This window comes from Pristiophorus japonicus, chromosome 7, assembly GCF_044704955.1.
Source record: "Pristiophorus japonicus isolate sPriJap1 chromosome 7, sPriJap1.hap1, whole genome shotgun sequence".
NCBI classification, from domain to species: Eukaryota; Metazoa; Chordata; class Chondrichthyes; family Pristiophoridae; genus Pristiophorus; species Pristiophorus japonicus.
In genome coordinates, this window is record NC_091983.1 from 35792378 (window position 1) to 35809289 (window position 16912).

The following is a 16912-nucleotide window of genomic DNA, read 5'->3' on the forward strand; positions in this document are numbered from 1 at the left end:
ACCTGAGCCCCGGGACCACCCCTTACACCGGGCCACTTTATCCGACCAGCTGTTGAAAGGTGCCCGCTTGTTGCTCCCGCCAAAAACTCTCTGTGCATTTATGGCAGAAATAGTCCAAGTATATACTTATGTCTATTCAGCAACAGAAGTTGTAGCAGGAAGAATATTACAGAGAAGGATCGGTGATCTTTAGAATCAGTGAGAATGATAGAAACAACATAAGGGAATTGGCCGAAAAAAGGGCGAAGTTAAACATGTTCCACCCAAACTGTAACTACGTTCTAAACATGCATTTTGTGAAGCAAAGAAGTAAAATTAAGAAGAAAGCTTACAGTGAACTTTGAAAAGATGCAAACAGAAATTGGAAGAGTAAAAATAAAAATCTGAGCACTGAGTATTATTCATTTTTGTAACTGAATGGTGTGCATGTTTTAATAACCTTTTAAAATAATTTGTGGGCACATCAGCAATTTCCTGTGTTTCCTGATTGGCTAAGAGTGAGGAAATGAAAGGATCACTGCCCCATGTTCCACTATCCCAGATTCAAATACACACAATGATACGCCCCTGGGATCCATAAGCCTCTGTGCTGCACACAACTCTGCAACGTTTCAAAACAACTTCTCGAAGGGGGGTTCGCACGAGGTAAGTGCGGAGTTCATTCAGGGGTCGGTGGTGTATTCCATAGCTTCGCTGCCGACCATGAATTCAGGGCCATTCCTATGTTGCTGTTGTGTAGACTGGGCCTGACAAAGGAGTAGAGAAAATAAAGCTGCATACTCTAATTGTACCCAATGTCACTGTTGGTGCTGAATGAACAGCACAACTTGGTACAGTACCCAGGGCAGCACAATAGAAAGTATAAAAAAAGAGAACTTATTTAATAAGAAACAATGAGATAGATTTTCAGCTTCCCAGGAGTAAAACATGGCCCTGTGGATCATTTCACCCATAGTAGAAATTGCCCAGTTTTAATTACCATTGATCCTTATAGCAGGTGAGCATGACAGATTGGCTGATGTGCCACCGGTGTGGATTTGTGCAGCCTTCTTCTTTGAAGAGAGAACAACATGTTCATTTGGGAAAACAGGACGGGCACGCAAATGAGCAGGCTGCAGTGCAGCTGGTGTGAAAGGATGAGCAGCGAGCCTGTAAATAGCTCTGTGAGCCATGTAATCAGTGGGTGAGGAAACATGCCAGTGTCGTGTGGGTGTTAGATCTCTTAATTTTCAATGAGGTGCGAACTCCGGTGATAGTTTAATATAACTTTATTCTGGCAGCTGCAAAAACTGCTGGCTTTATGCCAGGTCCTTTGTCCTTCTGAAACACATGGCAAAAAATGGCTGTACTTATCCTGGATCAATTTACAAATGTGGCCTCGCCCCCTTTGACCTTATTGGCTCAATTGCTATGTTGTTAGCCCATAATTGGCTCGCTGCCAAAAGTCCTGAAATGTCAAGTTGATTGATGCTTAAGGCATCGTGCTAACTCTCATGGAGGCAAGGGTCAGTTTTTTCTCAATTTTGCAGCCTGTTTGAATTCTCTATCAATCCCCCCTTTGATTCTTTCACAAACTGAATCATAAAACATCAGGTATCACTGGTTAAACATTCTACAAAATAATTTCATGCATGTTAATAGAGTTTCCTTCTAAATTTTGTTGACGTGTTTCGCCACATGTCTGGACTAGCAGCTTCCACACAAATTTAAATCAACTCGAATTCCATCGTGGCCACAATGGAAGTCTGGTTTTTGTAGGTTAATTAACCTCATTCCAATTTAATCCAAATCAATATCTTAATTCAACCAGTAAACAACCTTCCCTTAAGCAGAACATACCCCTGTGCCACTTACAGACGGTCTGCTGGGACCTGCAAGGTGACTCACCTGTGGGACAGCAGATACAGCCGCCTGGTTGCAACAACATTTAATCAACATAAACAAACAATATAAAAGTAAAATCATTACAGCGAATAGAATTAAACCTTCCACCAATGAAGTTCCTATTGAACCTAGCCATTCAGTGGCTCCGCTCCACAAAGTGAATGATGGGGGTTGCTTAAGTTTTTCTACATCCTTTTGGATTTGCTCCGCTAAGTGGGTAATTTCTTCAGAGCTATCTGGGATATATGTGCAACACTCAACAACTAGAAATGTTACTTTGTTTGGCATAAATGTATGACATATATAAAAAAGTATTTACATGTAATTCCCTGGTTACTCTACTCTTACCCTTTGGTGCAGAGGGTCGGCTAGTAAGAAGTAGGCAAATGCCTAGAATACCTGCAGTCAGTAGTACAGTAAATTTATACATTTTGGCAAAAAGTAATTGTCCTTATCAGATTTCAGCTTCAGTTATGGGTGCTTGTTTAACGTGTGAGGCGTGGATCCAGGCTTTCTTTCCTTGGACTTTAACAGCTGCCTGGGTGGTCTATACACTTGGTAAGGTCCCTCCCACTTAGCACCCAAAGGTTCTTTATGCAACTTTTTCACATACACCCAGACTCCCAGGATGATGTCGTGTCCTCCTTCGGGTGGATTACCCCAAGCTGCCAATACCTGTTGGGAAACAGAACTAATAGCATTAGTTAGGTTCTGAAAGTATGATAATAAAGTGTCACTCATTAAGTGAACATCAGCTTACCGTAAATCGATAGTTCCTGGCAGCGACATGGGTCTTCCTGTTATAATTTCAAATGGGCTTAGACCTGTAGTTCTGTTTGGGGTTGCCCTAATGCTACATAGCACTATTGGTAGTGCCTGGGGCCATGGTGTTACTTCTTGGTGATATTTGGCAAGCAGTTGTTTCAGAGTTCGATTCATTCGCTCTACTTGTCCTGATGATTGTGGGTGATAGAGTAAATCCCATGTAATGTTCAGTAACCTACAGACTTCTTGGCAGACAGCACCTGTGAAGTATGTTCCCTGATCTGAGTCAATGCTACTCGGGACTCCCCATCGGGGAATGTAATCCTTACACAAGGCCTTAGCAGTGTGATTGGCTGTGGCTCTTTTAGTTGGGACAGCTTCTACCCATCTAGAGAATTTGTCGACCATGACAAGAATGTTAGTGTATCCTTGGCATGGAGGGTGAGATATATAATCAACCTGCAGATGCTGGAATGGTCCGACAAGGGCAGGGGGCCTCAGTTGGGGCATTACCGTGATGGGTCCAGAATTATTTTTTTGGCAGACCACACAACGGTCTGCTACCAGCTGGGCGTGTTTATTAAATCCCCGACCCCACCAGCTTTTCTGGAACCATGCTGTCATCTGTTGTGAGGCCAAGTGTCTCCACGAGTGGACCTGTTGGGCTAAAAAAGGCATAAGCGCTTGTGACGCGACTGGCTTGTCAGTAACACTTTGTCTTCAGACACCATCTTCGCATAGCTTAATTCCTGCCTCAATCCATGTCCATTTTTCCTCTCGGGAACACTCGCCTTGCATTGTTTGAAGGTCTCGTGTCAGAGTCCTGAGTGCTTTCAATCTTCACATCTGTGTTGGTTCTTCTGGGGGAGCGCCCTGTGAGGCGGCATCTTTAGCTGCCTGGTCGGCTAGGGCATTTCCCTGTGCTTCTGTGGTATTTTCCTTAGTATGGGCTTTACACTTCAGGATGGACACTTCCTGAGGTAATTGTATGGCCTCCAGTAAGTCTCGGACTTCTTTTCCATTTCGGATAGGTGTACCAGCAGCAGTGAGGAATCCTCTTTTCCGCCATAACAGACCAAAGTCGTGAGCGACTCCAAAAGCATAACGCGATTCTGTGTAGACATTAGCTGCCTGTCCTTTTGCTCTTCGACATGCTTCTGACAAGGCCCGTAACTCGGCCTGTTGTGCTGACATTCCTGAGGGTAAACATCCTTTTGCCACTACCTCATATAAGGTTGTAACTGCCCATAGAAACATAGAAACATAGAAAATAGGTGCAGGAGTAGGCCATTCAGCCCTTCTAGCCTGCACCGCCATTCAATGAGTTCATGGCTGAACATTCAACTTCAGTACCCCATTCCTGCTTTCTCGCCATACCCCTTGATCCCCCTAGTAGTAAGGACCTCATCTAACTCCTTTTTGAATATATTTAGTGAATTGGCCTCAACAACTTTCTGTGGTAGAGAATTCCACAGGTTCACCACTCTCTGGGTGAAGAAGTTCCTCCGCATCTCTGTCCTAAATGGCTTACCCCTTATCCTTAGACTGTGACCTCTGGTTCTGGACTTCCCCAACATTGGGAACATTCTTCCTGCATCTAACCTGTCTAACCCCGTCAGAATTTTAAATGTTTCTATGAGGTCCCCTCTCATTCTTCTGAACTCCAGTGAATACAAGCCCAGTTGATCCAGTCTTTCTTGATAGGTCAGTCCCGCCATCCCGGGAATCAGTCTGGTGAACCTTCGCTGCACTCCCTCAATAGCAAGAATGTCCTTCCTCAGGTTAGGAGACCAAAACTGTACACAATACTCCAGGTGTGGCCTCACCAATGCCCTGTACAACTGTAGCAACACCTCCCTGCCCCTGTACTCAAATCCCCTTGCTATGAAGGCCAACATGCCATTTGCTTTCTTAACCGCCTGCTGTACCTGCATGCCAACCTTCAATGACTGATGTACCATGACACCCAGGTCTCGTTGCACCTCCCCTTTTCCTAATCTGTCACCATTCAGATAGTAGTCTGTCTCTCTGTTTTTACCACCAAAGTGGATAACCTCACATTTATCCACATTATCCTGCTTTTCTGGTACCATTGTCCACAAAGGAGGAACCATCTGTAAACAGGATGAGATCTGGGTTGTGCAGAGGCTCCTCTGCTGCTAAGGCTGCTTGTTCTGTTTCTTTTAAAATCTCCACGCAGTCATGCTCTTCACATTCTCCCCCCTCTTGCTCCCTTGATTCTGACATCGGGAGCATAGTTGCGGGATTAACCGGGCTGGCCCGGACGATATGGCGATTAGGAGCTTCCAAAACTGCTGTCCAGCGGCTCCATCTAGCTGCTGTCTCCTGAGACATTCTATCATGGACAGCAACGCGTGTACGGTGTGGGGACACTTGACAATCAGCTTTTGGTCGAGGACTAGACCCACAGTGGTCATTACCACTCGACATGTAGCTTCCATGGCCCTTAAGCAACTTCCCCTTCTGAGAGCTACCGCATCCAGTTTTGCCGAATAATAGCCAATAGGTCTTTGCCGATCCCCATGTTCTTGTGTCAGTATAGCTGTCATATATCCTTCTTTCTCATGGACAAACAGGATAAATGGCTTTCCACTGTCGGGGATTCCCAGAGCCGGTGCCGAACACAAAGCCTTTTTCAAACTAAGAAAGGCCTCTTGCTGTTCCTTAGTGAGGGTGATGGCTTCTTTAGAGGCACGTTTCCCCTTTAAAATATCATTCAGTGGCTGAGCAAGCTGTGTGAAGGAGTCAATCCAGTTTCTGTTAAAGTTACACAATCCCAAAAAAGACCTTAGTTCCTGAATAGTGGTGGGTTTTTTAGCAGCCCGAATGGCTGCAGTTCTATCCTGGGTAAGTTCTCTCTTTCCTTGTGAAATCTTTTGTCCCAGGTATACAACCTCTTCTTGGGATATTTGTGCTTTGTCAATGCTGGCTTTATGTCCTTTCAGCCAAAGGTGGTCCAGCAGAGCTCATAAGTCTTGTTCATGCTGTTCTTCCGTGTTTGAAGCTAGCAGGATATCGTCTACATATTGGATGACTGTGGATGACAGGGGAAGGAATTCTCGCAAATGGCTTTGTAAAGCCATGTGGAATACCATAGGGCTGTTATGGAAACCCTGCAGTAACCGGGTCCAAGTATACTGTTGTCCTTGGACCGTGAAAGCAAACCACTGTTGAACCTCCGGTGCCAGAGGCACCGACCAAAATCCATTGGCCATATCTATAACCGAGAAATATTTATGTTCCGGTTTAAGGGCATTAAAAATGGTGGAGGGATCTGCAACCAAAGGAGCTTTTTGATCAATACACTGGTTAGCTTTCCTATAATCGACAGTCAAACGCCAAGTCTCATGAGATTTCTGTACCGGCCACACGGGGCTATTGGAGGAGCTATGCGTTTTAATAAGCACCCCTTGTTTCTCCAATTGCTGAACAACCAGTAAGATTCCTGCAATGGCAGATGGGCTGATGGGATACTGTTTAGTGCATGGAGACTTGGTCCCGGTAATTGATGCAGGCTCCATCTGGAGTAGGCCACAATCGTTCTTATCTTTAGCCCATATCGGATGTTCCTTCAATTCTTCTTTCTTCAAAGTTCTAATTGACCATGTCACCCGACCATCTTCGAAATGCAACGATGAATCTACTTGGATTGGGACGTCCATTCCCAAAAGGGGTTGATTTACTGGGCCTATCCAGACTGGCGTGGTTAGTTCATGTGGACCTAGCCCTATAAGTACCGGTGTTGTCCTTTTAATTTCCATTTTATGGCCCCCAACTCCATAGGCTGTACGTGCCCTACCATCCAACGGCAAAAAGTCTCCATATTGTAGGGGTAAGCATGTTAATTCCGCCCCTGTGTCTAAAAGACAGTCCACATCCTTATCGCCCACCCTCACAGTTATATATAGCCTATCTCCCCTTTGTTGTATTAATGCGAGGAGGGGGGCCAGGGTGGGCTCTAATCGTTTTTTGCTATCCCAAGTAACTCCTTCTGTTGTTGTATTGTCAGTCACTTAAATACTTCTATGAGGTCGTAATCCTGTGACAAGCCTGGGTTGTTGGTTGAATTGTATTCCTGGCAGCGTCCTCTTCCCCGGCAATTACCTTGCTGTTTTGCCCTGCACGTCTTGGCCCAGTGACCTTCTTTTCCACAATAATGACATTTTCCGGGTAATTTTCCTAATGACTGTTTATCGGAATCCTGGGATTTCTATCCCATAGCATCACAGCTCAGACTTTAGCTCCCATATCCTGATCTAATTGGTTACATCGCTCCACCAACGCTGCAAAGGTAGTTCCTCTATCTTCCCAGTCCGGTAACACTACCTTAAGCATTTTGGACAGTTCTGGCTTTAGACCTGCCACAAAAGCTGCTTTCAAGGGTCCAAACTCTTGTTCATCCATTTCCTCATCCGTATTATTCATACCCGAATGTTCTAGCCACGTGCATCTAAACCGCTCGTCATACTCCAGGACCTCCTCTGTTCCTTTCTGTTGGCAGGCTGCAATTTTTCCCCAGTCTGTCTTAGCTGGACTGAAGGCTTGCAGCCAGTGTTTAATCGCATCCCACCCTGCGTCTAATTCTTGCTCATCCCATCCCAAAGCTCCTTTTACCTTGTCGTACAATTTCTTTCCTTGTGTTTTTGGCACCATTATGGTCAAAATTTGCACTCCGTCCCAGGGATGAAGTTGATATATATTTCTTAAGCGGTTCAATTGGTCCCACATTTTCATTGCCCCCTTTCTTTGGATTGGGCAACTCCTTGGACCATGTATCAATTTTCTCTGGGTTTGCCGGATCATGAACTAAATATTTTTCATACAGCCTTTTCTTTGTTTTTTTGGTTCCGCCCTCATCCACAGTCTCTTCTGATTTGACTACCACTCATCTTTTTTTAAACGGGGCAAAGCGCACCCCTAATTCTTCATACTCCGACCCTGTATCGTTGGAGGACTCAGAATCCGTATCTATTCCTTGGTCGTGTCTTCAGGTTTGCGCTTTTAATTTATCCAAACATGGGTACCCTGGGAATTGACCGATACATTTTCCTTTTCCTATTACTGTCTCTTGACCTAATGATTTTTTTCCATTCTTTAATTTCACCTTTAAGATCTTTAACTTCCGCTTCCAACTTTTCAAGTTCAAGCTTTTTCTGTCTCATTTGTTCACAAACCGCTTGCAATTGGTCCTTTGTACTGGTCAGGTCCCTATCATGTTGGGAACGTGCTATAATTTCATTCCACTGTCGGATCTGTCCCATAATGACTAAGGGCCATCTGTTCATTCTTTATTTTTCATACGGGTCGTTTTTCCCCAGACCCTTTTGATTTTGTCCAAGAACCATTGTCCTTTGGAGGTTCCATACTTTTGTTCAATCTTGATACAGGTTTTAGATAAGTCGAATTGTTGCTCTATGTATTCTTTCAACTGTTCGAGGATTTCGTCTATCGAAACCTCAGGTGGTGCCCTCCCGCCTTTAACAGTTGTCAGCAATTCTTTGCTCTTATCTTCTGCTGCCATAATACTAATTTCTTCACTGGGGTCTCGAGTCGTGGGCTCTCCAGCCGATCAGTGGGTCGGTGATGAATTAACTAACACACCGCCGAAGTTTAGACGTCTATGGGACCTCGAGCTGATTACCAACCGGAGGGTTCGCAAACCGGAGGCTTTCGGAATCGCGTAGAGGGGAGGTGAATTCAGACAATTGACCGAGGACTTTTATAAAGAGGAGTCCTTACCTCAGTATGTAGGTCCGATGTCCAAAATTCAGTTTCTTCCCTCAGCGATCCTGTTTGTGACGCCAAAATTGTTCGATCTCTTAATTTTCAATGAGATGCGAACTCCGGTGATAGTTTAACATAACTTTATTCTGGCAGCTGCAACAAACTGCTGGCTTTATGCCAGGTCCTTTGTCCTTCTGAAACACATGGCAAAAAATGGCTGTATTTATCCTGGATCAATTTACAATCGCGACCTTGCCCCTTTTGACCCTATTGGCTCAATTGATATGTTGTTAGCCCATTATTGGCTCACTGCCAAAAGTCTTGAAACGTCAAGTTGATTGATGCTTAAGGCATTGTGTTAACTCTCATGTCGGCAAGGGTCTGTGTTTTCTCAACTTTTCAGCCTGTTTGAATTCTCTATCAGTGGGCGAGGGGCAGTCTATTCTTTTGGGAGCCGCCAAGCGGCAAGTGCAGTTTCAGATATTTAGGGGGTTTCAGGAGGCAGGTGTGAGATCATTGCCTGGCAGCTTGCATTTCAAACGTGGCAGCAGACACTAGTTTCAGAGACACTTGCCATGTGGTTTATTAAATGACGGTGGACGGTATTGGCAGCATTTGCACTGATCTTTATTTTTGAAGCTAGGGAATCAAGTGTAAAGGGAAGAGGCGTGTTCTGCCTGGCAGAAACATTCCATGAGCATGCAAATTTGGAAGATTTTAATCTATTGTAGGGGACTAAAAAGAGCTGGAAATGGTCAGGATTTGGGGGCTCTTTATGAAAAAAGATCCTGAATTGAAGTCTGGTGACTAACTGTTAGTGGGTAGGTGCCCTCATCCTGCATTGAAACCTCACTTCCCTGACATCCAAACATGCTTCGAATGACATAGCACAGAAGGAAGCCATCTGGTTCATCATGCCACTACTTTTTCCTGTTCCTCCAACTGGGACATAGGTCTTTCAAATGAGACACACATTAAACTAAAGAGCGATGGTGTTAGTACCGAACTCTCCAGATCATCTTTACATCCCCTGCCCACAGTGTAGCCCAACTCCAAGGGCGAACTATGAAATTTTTCTCACCTCAGTTTAACCCCAAACTTTCTGATTAAGTTTGTGCCTGTCTCTTTGTCACAGCATTGCTAAACAGAGCACCCATTTTATATAGATTCACTAATCACGTGACTTAAGACCAATGGAAATAGACTCATAGCCCTGATTGAAGTTGCTTTCACTGCTCTAAATTTAATTTGTGTTGGAGCACCTGTTTCAGGCACGTTGTAAGATACACAATGGAAATGTTAATTGTCAGTGTAGATTTCCCCTTGAATCCAGAAACTGAGTATGGATTCCTTTACCTAAATTGATCATGTTTCCATGGGGCTGAAAACTGTGATTGTAATATCTAAAATTAACATGGGCAGAATATCGGTGAATATTGTTGGATTATGCATGCACCTGCAAGGATTTCTGTGTCAAGCCTAAATTTCAGTTTCAATATTTAGGCCAAGAGTTTCCTCTTTGGGTGCAATTGGCGATCCAGGCTCATATTGCGCTAGTTTCAGGAAGTGTTTTTTCCTCAAGTTTCTGCTCAAACTCATTTGCATATCGACATAAAATCTGCCATGAACCAGCACAATCGGGCAGTGTTTTAGAATGTAATTTTTTTTTTAAATTTTGCATTTAAAATATTCTGTGACATAATTAAGAGTGTTAACTTGTTTGATTAATATAGCTGAAAATGTGTATATCACAAAAAATAAGAATTTTTACTCAGAGTGCCAGGTCCACCACCTGTGAGTAACCCAATTTTAAATCACTGAAAATAACTTTAAAAAACTATACAGAACCATTTGCAAGTTACATTAGTGTACATTAGTCAGTTTTTTAGTAAATTAAAAATAAATCATATTTAAAAGCTTTTAAAAGGTGCCTATTAGTGTCCTTGCATGTAAGTTTTATTTTAAGAGTCTCCTTGACGGCCTGCAAACAGCGCAATTAGCGGAAACGCACAATGGTAATTAGTTCAATCTGGGGGTGCGGTCAGTTTTTTGGGTGAGGCCATCTTCCAGCGCAATGTTTTTTAACCTAGCACAAAAGATCACGGAAATTCAATTCGCGCTCAAAGTAATTTGCGTTTAAAATTCCATGATCTTTTGTGCTAGTTTGGCCGATTTCAGGTGGATTTTTTTTTTTAAATCATAGCCAATCTTTCCAATTCTTTGTCAGATCACAAACGCCAGAGGTCACCTTGCACACATCAAGGATCACTCTGCGCTAATGCTCTTAGCCAAAAGGCCTAGAGCCCAAGCACCGTTCCTGGAAGTACTGCAATACCAGGTTCATGCCATGGAGGTGGATGGGTCAGCAACCCCACACACCTCCGTGGAGGTGAATGGGTCAAGCCACCCCTCCCACCTCCTATTTCCAAAAAGCATAGGAGAACCACCTTCCTGATCCAGGGAGAACCACGTTGGGGTCATGGTTACTCCCCTGTCAGGTCAGTTACGCATGATCTTAGCCAAAAGGCCGAGAAGCGATTCAGGTGGATTGTTTTTTTTTAAATTCGTAGCCAATCGTTCCAATTCTTTGTCAAATCACAAACGCCAGAGGTCACCTTGCACATGCCAAGGATCACTCTGCGCCAATGCTCTTAGCCAAAAGGCCGAGAGCCACTGCACCGTCCCTGGAAGTACTGCAATACCAGGTTCGTGCCATGGAGGTGGATGGGTCAGGTCCCCCACACACCTCCGTGGAGGTGGATGGGTCAACCCTCCCCACCCACCTCCTGTTTCCAAAAAAGCAAGCATATACCTTCCTGACCAGGGAGAAACCACCCGGAGGTCATGGTGGCTGGTCAGAAACGGTACTACACTTGATCTTAGCCAAAAGGCCGAGAAGCGATTCAGGTGGATTGTTTTTTTTTTTTTTTTTTTAATTTATTCGTGTCCAATCGTTCCAATTCTTTGTCAAACGCCAGAGGTCACCCTGCACTAGTCAAGGATCACTCTGCGCCAATGCTCTTAGCCAAAAGGCCTAGAGCCACTGCACCGTTCCTGGAAGTACTGCAATACCAGGTTCGTGCCATGGAGGTGGATGGGTCAGGTCCCCCACACACCTCCGTGGAGGTGGATGGGTCAAGCCATCCCACCCACCTCCTGTTTACAAAAATGTAAGCATATACCTTCCTGACCAGGGAGAAACCACCCGGAGGTCATGGTGGCTGGTCAGGTTAGTTATGCAGATCTTAGCCAAAAGGCCGAGAAGCGATTCAGGTGGATTGTTTTTTTTTTTTTTTTTTTTTTTAAATTCATGTCCAATCGTTATCCAATCGTTACAATTCTTTGTCAAACGCCAGAGATCACCCTGCACCAGTCAAGGATCACTCTGCGCCAATGCTCTTAGCCAAAAGGCCTAGAGCCACTGCACCGTTCCTGGAAGTACTGCAATACCAGGTTCGTGCCATGGAGGTGGATGGGTCAGGTCCCCCACACACCTCCGTGGAGGTGGATGGGTCACCAATCCCACCCACCTCCTGTTTACAAAAATGTAAGCATATACCTTCCTGACCAGGGAGAAACCACCCGGAAGTCATGGTGGCTGGTCAGGTTAGTTATGCAGATCTTAGCCAAAAGGCCTATTGTGCATGAGCTGTAAATTAATACTTTCCAGCTCTATTCGTGGAAGGATTAAGCTTAGCTAATGTTATCTTAATGTCCCTGAATCAAAGCAATTATTGCTCGGCTAACCTATGACACTGTACAGTGGCACAACCATCGTCTGGCCTTCACAGTCAAGAAGCCAGCAAGGCCTGGAGCTTCCGTCAGGTTGAGCTGCTTTGATTCAGGTGGATTGTTCTGAAAAAGCAGCTCAACCTGACGGAAGCTCCAGGCCTTGCTGGCTTCTTGACTGTGAAGGCCAGACGATGGTTGTGCCACTGTACAGTGTCATAGGTTAGCCGAGCAATAATTGCTTTGATTCAGGGACATTAAGATAACATTAGCTAAGCTTAATCCTTCCACGAATAGAGCTGGAAAGTATTAATTTACAGCTCATGCACAATAGGAAAAAAAAGAACGAATAGGTTTGTGACATGGTTTGATAACATAACCTGGTTTGTGCAATCAATTGCAGCCCAAATAGTGACTGCAATGTTCTGATAAAGGTGCAAAAAGTAACTGCTGTGAGCTCTGGTCATTGTGTACATAACAAAAAATCCATTTAGTGACAATCAACAGGCTGGAAGGACTCAGGTTAGTCCACTTATGCTATCCTTGAATGGACATAGATTTGCTCCAGAGAATGCACATGTTACAGCCCTCTGCACAATTACAAATGGCAATACACACAATATGAAATAACAGTCAACTATCACTTGATGAACAAATAAATGATGTCCTGGGCTGACTGTCCTACATTACTCATTTCAGAAAATAGAAGGAGAATGTTATTCAGCATCATAGAGATGATTTTAACTCCCTTAATCTACTTTTATATATTACATCTGGTGCCAGCCATTATCTAACTAAACATATCTTATTCGTATCACATTGTCATCAATCAACAACATTCACAATTAAGCATATTAGATACAATTAATTTGGTCAATTTTTTTTCTTTGTGGGGAGAACTGGGTAATCCAAGAAGCTAAAAGTTGGAAAAATACCAAATACAATAAATATCCCCAGGCATTGTTCACCGTAAGTCAGATAACACACTGCTTTATAAGGTCAGGAGTATTATGGCATGTTTTATTCTTTATTTATTCATTCATTCACAGGATGTGGGCATCTCTGACAAGGCCAGCATTTATTGCCATCCCCAGTTGCCCTAGCTGGTGGTGAGCCGCCTTCTTGAACCATTGTAGTCCATGTGGTGAAGGTACTCTCACAATGCTGTTGGGGAGGGAGTTTCAGGATTTTGACCAAGCGACGATGAAGGAATGGTGATATATTTCCAAGTCAGGATGGTGCATGACTTGGAGGGGAATGTGGAGGTGATGGTGTTCCCATGCTCCTGCTGCCCTTGTCCTTCTAGATGGCAGAGGTCGTGGGTTTGGGAGGTACTGTTGAAGAAGCCTTGGTGAGTTGCTGCAGTGCATCTTGTAGATGGTACACACTGTAGCCATGGTGCATCGGTGATGGAGGGAGTGAATGTTTAAGGTGGTGGATGGGGTGCCGATCAAGCGGGCTGCTTTGTTCTGGATGATGTCAAGCTTCTTGAGTGCTGTTGAAGCTGCTCTCAACCAAGCAAGTGGAGAGTATTCCATCACACTCCTGACTTGTGCCTTGTAGATGGTGGAAAAGCTTTGGGGCATCAGGAGTTGAATCACTCGCTGCAGAATACCCAGCCTCTGACTTGCTCCTGTTGCCCCAGTATTTATGTGGCTGGTTCAGTTAAGTTTCTCGTCAATGGTGACCCTCAGGATATTGATGGTGGGGGATTTGATGTCGGTAATGCCATTGAATATTAAGAGGAGGTGGTTAGACTATCTCTTGTTGGAGATAGTCATTGCCTAGCACTTGTCGAAACATAGAAAAATAGAAAATAGGTGCAGGAGTAGGCCATTTGGCCCTTCGAGCCCGTACCACCATTAAATAAGATCATGGCTGATCATCCACCTCAGTACCTCTTTCCTGCTTTCTCTCCATACCCCTTGATCCCTTTAGCCGTAAGGGCCATATCTAACTCCCTATTGAATATATCCAATGAACTGGCATCAACAACTCTCTGCGGTAGGGAATTCCACAGTTTTACAACTCTTTGAGTGAAGAAGTTTTTCCTCATTTCAGTCCTAAATGGCTTACCCCTTATCCTTAGACGATGTCCCCTGGTCCTGGACTTCCTTAACATCGGGAACATTCTTCCTGCACCTAAACTGTCCAGTCCCCTCTGAATTTTATATGAGATCCCCTCTCATCCTTCTAAACTCCAGTGAATTCAGTTCCAGTCGATCCAATCTCTCCTCATATGTCAGTCCTGTCACCCCGGGAATCAGTCTGGTGAACGTTCGCTGCACTCCCTCAATAGCAAGAACGTCCTTCCTCAGATTAGGATAACAAAATTGAACACAATATTCCAGGTGAGGCCTCACTAAGGCCCTGTACAACTGCAGTAAGACCTCCCTGCTTCTATACACAAATCCCCTCGCTATGAAGGCCAACATGCCATTTGCCTTCTGAACCGCCTGCTGTACCTGCATGCCAACTTTCAATGACTGATGTACCATGACACCCAGGTCTCGTTGCACCTCCCCTTTTCCTAATCTGCCGCCATTCAGATAATATTCTGCCTTCATGTTTTTGCCACCAAAGTGGATAACCTCACATTTATCCACATTATACTGCATCTGTGACGCGTTTGTCCACTCACCTAACCTGTCGAAGTCACCCTGCAGCCTTTTAGCATCTTCCTCACAGCTCACACCGCCATCCAGCTTAGTGTAATCTGCAAACTTGGAGATATTACACTCAATTCCTTCATCCAAATCATTAATGTATATTGTAAATAGCTGGGATCCCAGCACTGAGCCCTGCGGCACCCTACTAGGCACTGCCTGCCATTCTCAAAAGGATCCATTTATCCAGACTCTCTGCTTCCTGTCTACCAACCAGTTCTCTATCCACGTCAGCACATTACCCCTAATACCATGTGCTTTAATTTTTCACACCAATCTCTTATGTGGGGCCTTGTCAAAGGCCTTTTGAAAGTCCAAATACACCACATCCAATGGTTTTCCCTTGTCCACTCTACGAGTTACATCCTCAAAAAATTCTAGAAGATTTGTCAAGCAGGATTTCCCTTTCATAAATCCATGCTGACTTGGACCTGTCCCGTCACTGCTTTCCAAATGTGCTGCTATTTCATCTTTAATAATTGATTCCAACATTTTCCCCACTACTGATGTCAGGCTAACCGGTTTATAATTACCCGTTTTCTCTCTCCCTCCTTTCTTAAAAAGTGGTGTTACATTAGCTACCCTCCAGTCCATAGGAACTGATCCAGAGTCGATAGACTGTTGGAAAATGATCACCAATGCATCCATTATTTCTAGGGCTACTTCCTTAAGTACTCTGGGATGCAGACTATCAGGCCCCGGGGATTTATCGGCCTTCAATCCCATCAATTTCCCTAACACAATTTCCCACCTAATAAGGATATCCTTCAGTTCCTCCTTCCAACTAGACCCTCGGTCCCCTAGTACTTCCGGAAGGTTATTTGTGTCTTCCTTCGTGAAGACAGAACCGAAGTATCTGTGTAACTGGGCCGCCATTTCTTTGTTCCCCATTATAAATTCACCTGAATCTGACTGCAAGGGACCTACATTTGTTTTCACTAATCTTTTTCTCTTCACATATCTATAGAAGCTTTTGCAGTCAGTTTTTATGTTGCCAGCAAGCTTCCTCTCATACTCTATTTTCCCCCTCCTAATTGAACCCTTTGTCCTCCTCTGCTGTATTACAACATTCTCCCAGTCCTCAGGTTTGCTGTTTTTTCTGGCCAATTTATATGCCTCTTCCTTGGATTTAACACTATCCTTAATTTCCCTTGTTAGCCACAGTTGAGCCACCTTCCCTGTTTTATTTTAACTCCAGACAGGGATGTACAATTGTTGAAGTTCATCCATGTGATCTTTAAATGTTTGCCATTGCCTATCAACCGTCAACCCTTTAAGTATCATTTGCCAGTCTATTCTAGCCAATTCACGTCTCATACCATCGAAGTTACCTTCCCTTCAATTCAGGATCCTAGTCTCTGAATTAACTGTGTCACTCTCCATCTTAATAAAGAATTCTACCATATTATGGTCACTCTTCCCCAAGGGGCCTCGCACAATAAGATTGTTAATTAGTCCTTTCTCATTACACATCACCCAGTCTAGGATGGCCAGCCCTCTAGTTGGTTCCTCGACATATTGGTCTAGAAAACCATCCCTAATATCCTCCTCCACCGCATTGCTACTCGTTTGGTTAGCCCAATCAATATATAGATTAAAGTCGCCTATAATAACTGCATGCATCCTTAATTTCTTGTTTGATGCTGTCCCCAACCCACTACAACTGTTTGGTGGTCAGTGCACAACTCCTACTTGCGTTTTCTGCCCTTTGGTATTCCTTGGCTCCACCATACCGATTCCACATCATCCAGGCTAATGTCCGTCCTTACTATTGCATTAATTTCCTCTTTAACCAGCAATGCCACCCCACCTCCTTTTCCTTTCTGTCTGTCCTTCCTAAATATTGAATACCCCTGGATGTTGAGTTACCAGCCTTGGTCACCCTGCAGCCATGTCTCCACGATGCCAATTACATCATATCCGTTAACTGCTACCTGCGCAATTAATTCGTCCACCTTATTCCGAATACTCCTCGCATTGAGGCACAGAGCTTTTAGGCTTGTCTTATTAACAGCCTTTGCCCCTTTAGAATTTTGCTGTAATATGGCCCTTTTTGATTTTTTGCCTTGGGTTTCTCTGCCCTCCACTTTTACTTTTCTTCTTTCTATCTTTTGCTTCTGCCC

General features: G+C 44.2%; 1 non-coding gene and 2 pseudogenes across 1 annotated transcript; all 3 read right to left on the minus strand.

Moving 5' to 3' along the window:
• Window positions 1-10736: 10736 nt before the first annotated feature.
• LOC139267586 (U2 spliceosomal RNA) lies at window positions 10737-10933 on the minus strand. Its single transcript, XR_011593923.1, has one exon. It is a non-coding gene; the product is annotated as a U2 spliceosomal RNA (small nuclear RNA).
• Window positions 10934-11062: 129 nt separating this feature from the next.
• On the minus strand, window positions 11063-11297 carry LOC139267513 (U2 spliceosomal RNA; annotated as a pseudogene).
• A 135-nt stretch (window positions 11298-11432) lies between these two features.
• LOC139267618 (U2 spliceosomal RNA) lies at window positions 11433-11663 on the minus strand (annotated as a pseudogene).
• Between the last annotated feature and the right edge of the window lie 5249 nt (window positions 11664-16912).